We start from the raw sequence: 6,709 nt of genomic DNA, 5'->3' as shown, positions 1-6,709 counted from the left end.
TGGTCAAGCGAGGGTCGCATCCCAACAACGGATGGTCCTCGGACGAAATTAGGGTATGACAGTCACATTTTAAGACATGGTGATGGGCGTCTTTAAAAAGTGTTGGCCAGAAAAATCCTGACTGTAAGACCTTAGCTGTTGTTTTGTCTCTGCCATAATGCCCGCCACATGGTGAATTGTGACAATGCCACAATATGCCCTTGGCATCCTCACTTGTCACACATCTTCGAAGAAGATTATCTGCACCTACTTTGAACAAGTGTGGATCATTCCAAACATAATGTCGGGCATCATGGAAGAATTTCTTTCTCTGCTGCCAATTGAGGTCTTTAGGAATGACACGTGCTGCCTTGAAATTAGCCATATCAGCAAACCAGGGTTTTCCTGCAATCAAAAATAAAGATTCATTAGGAATTTGATCTTTTATTTCTGCCTCCTTTGAAGTGACATCTTTATTCACCAATCTGGATAGGTGGTTTGCTACCACATTTTTAGAACCTTTCTTGTCCTTAATGACCAAATCAAACTCTTGAAGCAACAGTATCCATCTGATCAATCGTGGCTTGGAATTAGCTTTGCGTAATAGATATTTAATTGCTGCATGATCAATGTAAATCACTATTTTTGATCCCACCAGATAAGATCAAAATTTCTCAAGTGCAAAAACAATTGCCATCAATTCTTTCTCAGTGGTGGCATAGTTAATCTGAGCATCATTAAAAAATTTGCTAGCATAATAGATGGTATGAAACATTCTGCCCTTCCACTGCCCCAGCACAGCACCTACTGCATAATCAGTTGCATCACACATCAATTCAAATTCTTGTCCCCAGCCTGGTGCTGTAATCACAGGAGCAAAAACCTACTTTGCTTTGAGAGTGTTAAAGGCTTCTAAACATTCTTCATTAAACACAAACGCAACTAGATTTTGTGCTACGCTCCTATCTCGGATCTCCAAGTCAAACTCTTGGAGCCAGAGCATCCATCGGATCAACCTAGGCTTAGAATCAGCCTTCTTCAACAAGTACTTTAAAGATGCATGGTCAATATAAACAATAATGCGGGTACCAAGCAAATAAGATCGAAATTTTTCAAGAGCAAAAACTATGGCTAGAAGCTCCTTCTCAGTAGTAGTATAATTTGCTTGGGCAGCATCTAAAGTCCTAGAAGCATAGTATATCACCCTGGGCAATTTATCAATTTTCTGAGCAAGGACAACCCCCAATGCATAATTTGATGCATCACACATAAGCTCAAAAGGGGCTGTCCAGTCGGGTGCCTGGATGATGGGGGTGGTAGTCAGCGCTCTTTTGAGGCAATCAAAAGCCTCTTTGCATCTGTCATTAAAGTCAAACTCCACCTCCTTTTGCAAAAAATTGGACAATGGAAGGGCTACTTTGCTAAAATCCCTTATAAAGCGCCTGTAGAATCCTGCATGACCAAGAAGAGATCGCACCTCTCGCACACAAGAGGGGTAAGGCAATTGTGCAATAACAAAATTTTTTGCAGGATCTACTTCAATACCCTTATTGGAAATAATGTGGCCTAAAACTATACCTTGCTCAACCATAAAATGACATTTTTCAAAATTTAGAACAAGGTTAGTTTCAATGCATCTATTCAAAACTTTTTCCAAACTATTCAAACAACCATCAAAAGAGGATCCATATACAGTGAAATCATCCATAAACACCTCTATGCAATTTTCTAAAAAATCACTAAAAATACTAATCATGCACCGCTGGAAGGTACCAGGGGCATTGCACAGGCTGAAAGGCATCCTCCTATAGGCAAAAGTGCCGAAGGGGCAGGTGAATGTGGTCTTTTCCTGATCCTCAGGAGCAATAGTAATTTGCATATAACCAGAAAAACCATCAAGGAAACAGTAGTGGGATTTACCTGCCAGGTGTTCAAGCATCTGGTCAATGAATGGCAGGGGAAAATGGTCCTTTTTGGTAACCTGGTTCAGCCTCCTATAGTCAATGCAGACTCTCCAACTGTTCTGCACCCGAGTAGGAATTAGCTCCTCCTTCTCATTTTTTATCACTGTGAGGCCAGTCTTCTTCGGGACTACCTGGACGGGACTCACCCATTGGCTGTCGGAGATAGGATAAATGATTCCAGCTTGCAAAAGCTTGGTTATCTCCTTCTTCACTACATCAAGAATCACCGGGTTGAGTCTTCTCTGTGGCTGTCTTACTGGTTTAGCTCCATCCTCTAAATTTATTCGATGCATACATGTGGATGGACTAATACCAGGAATGTCCGCCAGGGTCCAGCCTATAGCCTTCTTATGCTTCTTGAGAACTGACAACAACTTCTCCTCTTGCTCATAAGCAAGGGAGGCAGATATAATCACTGGAAAACTCTTGCTATCATCCAAGTAAGCGTATTTTAAATTTGATGGCAGAGGCTTCAATTCTGGTGTGGTCGGCTGGACAGTGGTAGAAGGAGATGGTTTCTCAGCCTTTACCTCATAAAGAAAATCAGAGGTATGTGTACTTCCTGAAACATGGTTAGTCCTATCTGACTCTATAAAATCAATCTCAAGAGGTAAAACACCACCACCAGACATGCAATCAATATCACTCTCAAATTCACTCTCAGATTCACTCTCAGCATCAAATTCAGACATATGATCAAGTACAATTTCAGACTTAATGCATGAAGAGTGAGAGGCATGCAGATTAGAATAAAGATCAGTCATGTATTCATCAACAACATGGTCAATTATTTCAGCACGAAATACAGAAAGATCTTCAGATGGGTATTTCATAGCATCCAGAATATTAAAAGGAACAGTTATATCACCAAACTCCATGGATAGTGTGCCTGCATAAACATCTATCTTAGTTCTAGCAGTTTTCATAAAGGGTCTGCCTAGAATGATGGGAACTGATCCTTGAGAGAATCCATCTTCCATATTCAAAATATAAAAATCAACAGGGAAAATCAGTTCACCAACTCTAACTAAGACATCTTCTATGAAACCAACAGGGTAGGCAACACTTCTATTAGCTAAATGAATTACCACATCAGTTGACTGCAAGGGACCTAGAGATAGAGAATTAAAAATAGACAAAGGCATAACACTAACAGAAGCTCCTAAATCTAGCATGGCATTGTCAAACTTACTATTCCCTATAATACAAGGTATGCTGAATGTACCTGGATCTTTGCATTTTTCAGGAATTTGAGGAACAGATTTACCAATCAATGCGAAGACATTTCTGCCCATGCTAATCCGTTCACTTCCTTTAAGCTTCCGCTTATTTGTGCACAACTCCTTCAAGAATTTGGCATATCTTGGAATTTGCTTTATTGCATCCAACAGAGGTATGTTTACCTCTACTTTTCTAAACGTTTCCAAGATCTCTTTCTCTGCCTCTTCCATTTTTTTTGTTGGAAACTGCTCTTGGAGGGAATGGAAGAGGGGGAATGTGCTGCTTCTGCAAATCAGAATTACCTGTGAAAGAAGATTCACCTGCACAGATATTGTTAGGTAAATTTTTGTCATCACCTTTTTCTAGAGTAGAGTGAAGTTTGGAAGGTTCATTTGCAGATGAGGAAGGTGCTACAGGTTGAGGTCCTTGACACTGCTTTCCCGACCTCAATGAAATGGCACTGACATTTTTGGGATTTTGGACAGCTTGAGAAGGCAGCTTGTCAGAATTCTGGGACTGTTGTTGATTCAATTGGGTAGCGAATTGTCCCATCTGATTGGTTAAGCTCTGAATGGAGGCTCTGGTCTCTTACTGAAACTGCATGTTTTGCATAGTCATTTGCCTCACAAGTTCTTCGAGGGAAGGTTGTGGAGGGGCCTCAACTGTTGGTTGTTTCTGGGGTTGTTGCTGTTGTTGGATTGGTGGAGGAATGTATGGTCTGCTTGGGCCAGCAGCATTTTGGAAGGAAGGAGCAGGCTACTGTTGTTGTTGTTGAGGGCTGGACCATCTGAGGTTAGGGTGATTCCTCCATCCAGGGTTGTATCTGTTGTTGGAGAGGTCATAATTGTTCTGCTGTGGTTGATTTTGCTGCTGAGGTTGAGGAGGTCTATTGTAAATATTTGCAGCATAAGCTTCAGGCTGCTCGATTGCTCCAGGTTGCTGCATGGAAGGGCAAAGGTCTGTATGGTGGTCAGCAGAGGAGCACAAACCACAAACCCTTGCAATAGGTACATATTTCTGATTCAAGGCCAGCTGGGTTACCAAGTTAACCAATGCATCCAGTTTGCCTTCAAGCTTCTTAGTCTCAGATGATGCAGCTGAGTTTGTAGCTACCTCATGCACTCCTCTAATGACTATGGCATCATTTCTGGCGCTAAACTGCTGAGAGTTGGAAGCCATCTTCTCAATTAAATTTCTGGCTTCAGCAGGAGTCATGTCTCCAAGGGCTCCACCACTGGCAGCATCTATCATACTTCTCTCCATATTACTGAGTCCTTCATAAAAATATTGGAGAAGAAGTTGTTCTGAAATCTGATGGTGGGGGCAACTGGCACATAGTTTCTTAAATCTCTCCCAGTACTCATACAGGCTCTCTCCACTGAGTTGTCTAATACCTGAGATATCCTTCCTGATGGCTGTGGTCTTGGAAGCAGGGAAAATTTTTTCTAAGAATACTCTCTTAAGGTCATCCCAACTCGTGATGGACCTTGGAGCAAGGTAATACAGCCAGTCCTTTGCCACTCCCTCTAATGAATGAGGAAAAGCCTTCAGAAATATGTGATCCTCTTGGACATCTGGGGGTTTCATGGTGGAGCAGACAATGTGAAATTCTTTCAAATGTTTGTGCGGGTCTTCACCTGCAAGGCCATGAAACTTTGGAAGCAAATGAATCAGTCCAGTTTTAAGAACATATGGGACATCCTCATCAGGGTATTGGATGCACAAGCTTTCGTAGGTGAAATCAGGTGCAGCCATTTCCCTTAGAGTCCTCTCACGGGGTGGAGGTTGTGCCATGTTCTCAGAATGTGCAAAATCAGAATGCTCAGAATCAGAATGCTCAAAATTATAATGCTCAAGATCAGGATGTTCAAAATCACCAATAACAGAATGCACAGATTCACCAGTAATGGAATGCTCAGAATGATCAAAAGGTATAAAATGATGCCTAACTAATCTATGAAATAGTCAGATGGATTGTCTCTAGTCATACACTACATTCAGCATGCACACAACTAGTTGCCTTGTCATGTAAATAAAGGTGTAGGTTTGAACTACAGCTACCCTCAAATGATATCCAAATAACTTGAAATTTTGTGAGCAACCTTATAAAATGATGAGAAGATAGCACAAAAACGTGAAAACCTAAAACCAAAGCTCTGAATAATGAAAATAGCATAACAGAATGCCTTCACGAATCCCAAGGCAGCTATTTAAAAAGAGTCACTCAAAGTCATTGGGCCCTATTACAATACTCTGGCCCAAAACGAAATAAACATTGAACAACATAAAATAAAATTGCGAAATTTCCTAATTAGAAATTAACTAAGGTAAGCGCTGCTTTATTTGCCCTCTTCAAGTCCACAACCAAAATCCGGATTAAGCCCAATGTTTCATTAATTCCTGAAATTAGATTAAAAACATCAAATTAGCTAAATGAGCCCAAATAATAAAACTGCCTAATTAATTGACAATTAAGATCAATCAATGATTAAAATGGTGCAAAAAGGGTTTAGAAAATAGAAGAAAATGATGGCACATCAGTGGTCGACAAGGGTGTTTCCCATTGCTCCTACGTATTCCTCAATTTTGATAAGGAAATCAGACCTACGTAGTTCTTCAAGAGCTAAGCATTGGTTAAGTTGTTTTTTTTTTCCTTTTTTTGCAAGATATATTTTTATTGAATGAAAGGTCATTTAAGGTGTTGGACCATTAAATAATCTTTTGATTCTTTTAAAAGGAGAGAAAACATTAAGGCATTGGACCATTAATGATCTCTTATTATTTTTTGCAAGAGGTAATAAAGCTACGTATTGATTTTAGGCCTTTAGAAAATCTATGTTTAACTAGTAAAAGCGGAAAAGACCATTTCAAGGCGTTGGACCTTAAAAAATGGCTTTTTTAGGTGATGACAAAAGTTTGATTTATGAATTGATTTTAGCCTTAGTTTCACTTTGGTTATTAGTCAATTCGACTGAGAAAGAAAAATCCTAAAGAAAAACGTCCGATTGATTTTTTTTTATTATTTTACTAAAAGATATTTTTTGATTATTATATTATTATTTTGCCTCTTTTTGGTTTTAAACGTGGTTACGCCATGACCGAACGGTCAGATTTCATTTTAACAGAAATTAAAGGATGTTATAATACGAATGATCGGTGGAAACTTATTTTATTTTTGATTAGGTGAGAAAATGACTTAAATAAATGACTAAAGCACGCCAAAAGGGGGTACGAAAAGTAAATGAAATGAAAATAAAAGCACGCGAAACAAATGAGGACCACTAAGGGTACATAGAATGAATTGAAAAGTTCGATTTCGGGAACTTACCTGTTGAAGACCGAAGAACGACGAAGAACGAACGAAGAACGACGAAGAACGGTTGAAAATCTTCGCGAAATCATCCACGAAAACGTCACAGAAGTGTTACGGAAGCGCCTCGGCTTGGATTTTCTTCACATAAACAATTTTTCTCACTAATTTTAAGAGATCCTTAGATACCAGGAGGGTTGAACATTTTTGTTCTTCCCTCCTTCCCCTATTTATA

At 39.7% G+C, this 6,709-nt stretch overlaps 1 non-coding gene across 1 annotated transcript; it reads left to right on the top strand.

The window, feature by feature from the left end:
- Positions 1–4,473: 4,473 nt before the first annotated feature.
- On the top strand, positions 4,474–4,580 carry LOC113000555 (small nucleolar RNA R71). The gene has a single exon (XR_003265888.1). It is a non-coding gene; the product is annotated as a small nucleolar RNA R71 (small nucleolar RNA).
- Positions 4,581–6,709: the final 2,129 nt, after the last annotated feature.

Source organism: Glycine max, chromosome 19, assembly GCF_000004515.6.
Source record: "Glycine max cultivar Williams 82 chromosome 19, Glycine_max_v4.0, whole genome shotgun sequence".
Lineage (NCBI taxonomy): Eukaryota > Viridiplantae > Streptophyta > Magnoliopsida > Fabales > Fabaceae > Glycine > Glycine max.
The sequence above is the reverse complement of the archived record's forward strand: the minus strand, read 5'-3'. Positions and strand labels throughout refer to the sequence as shown.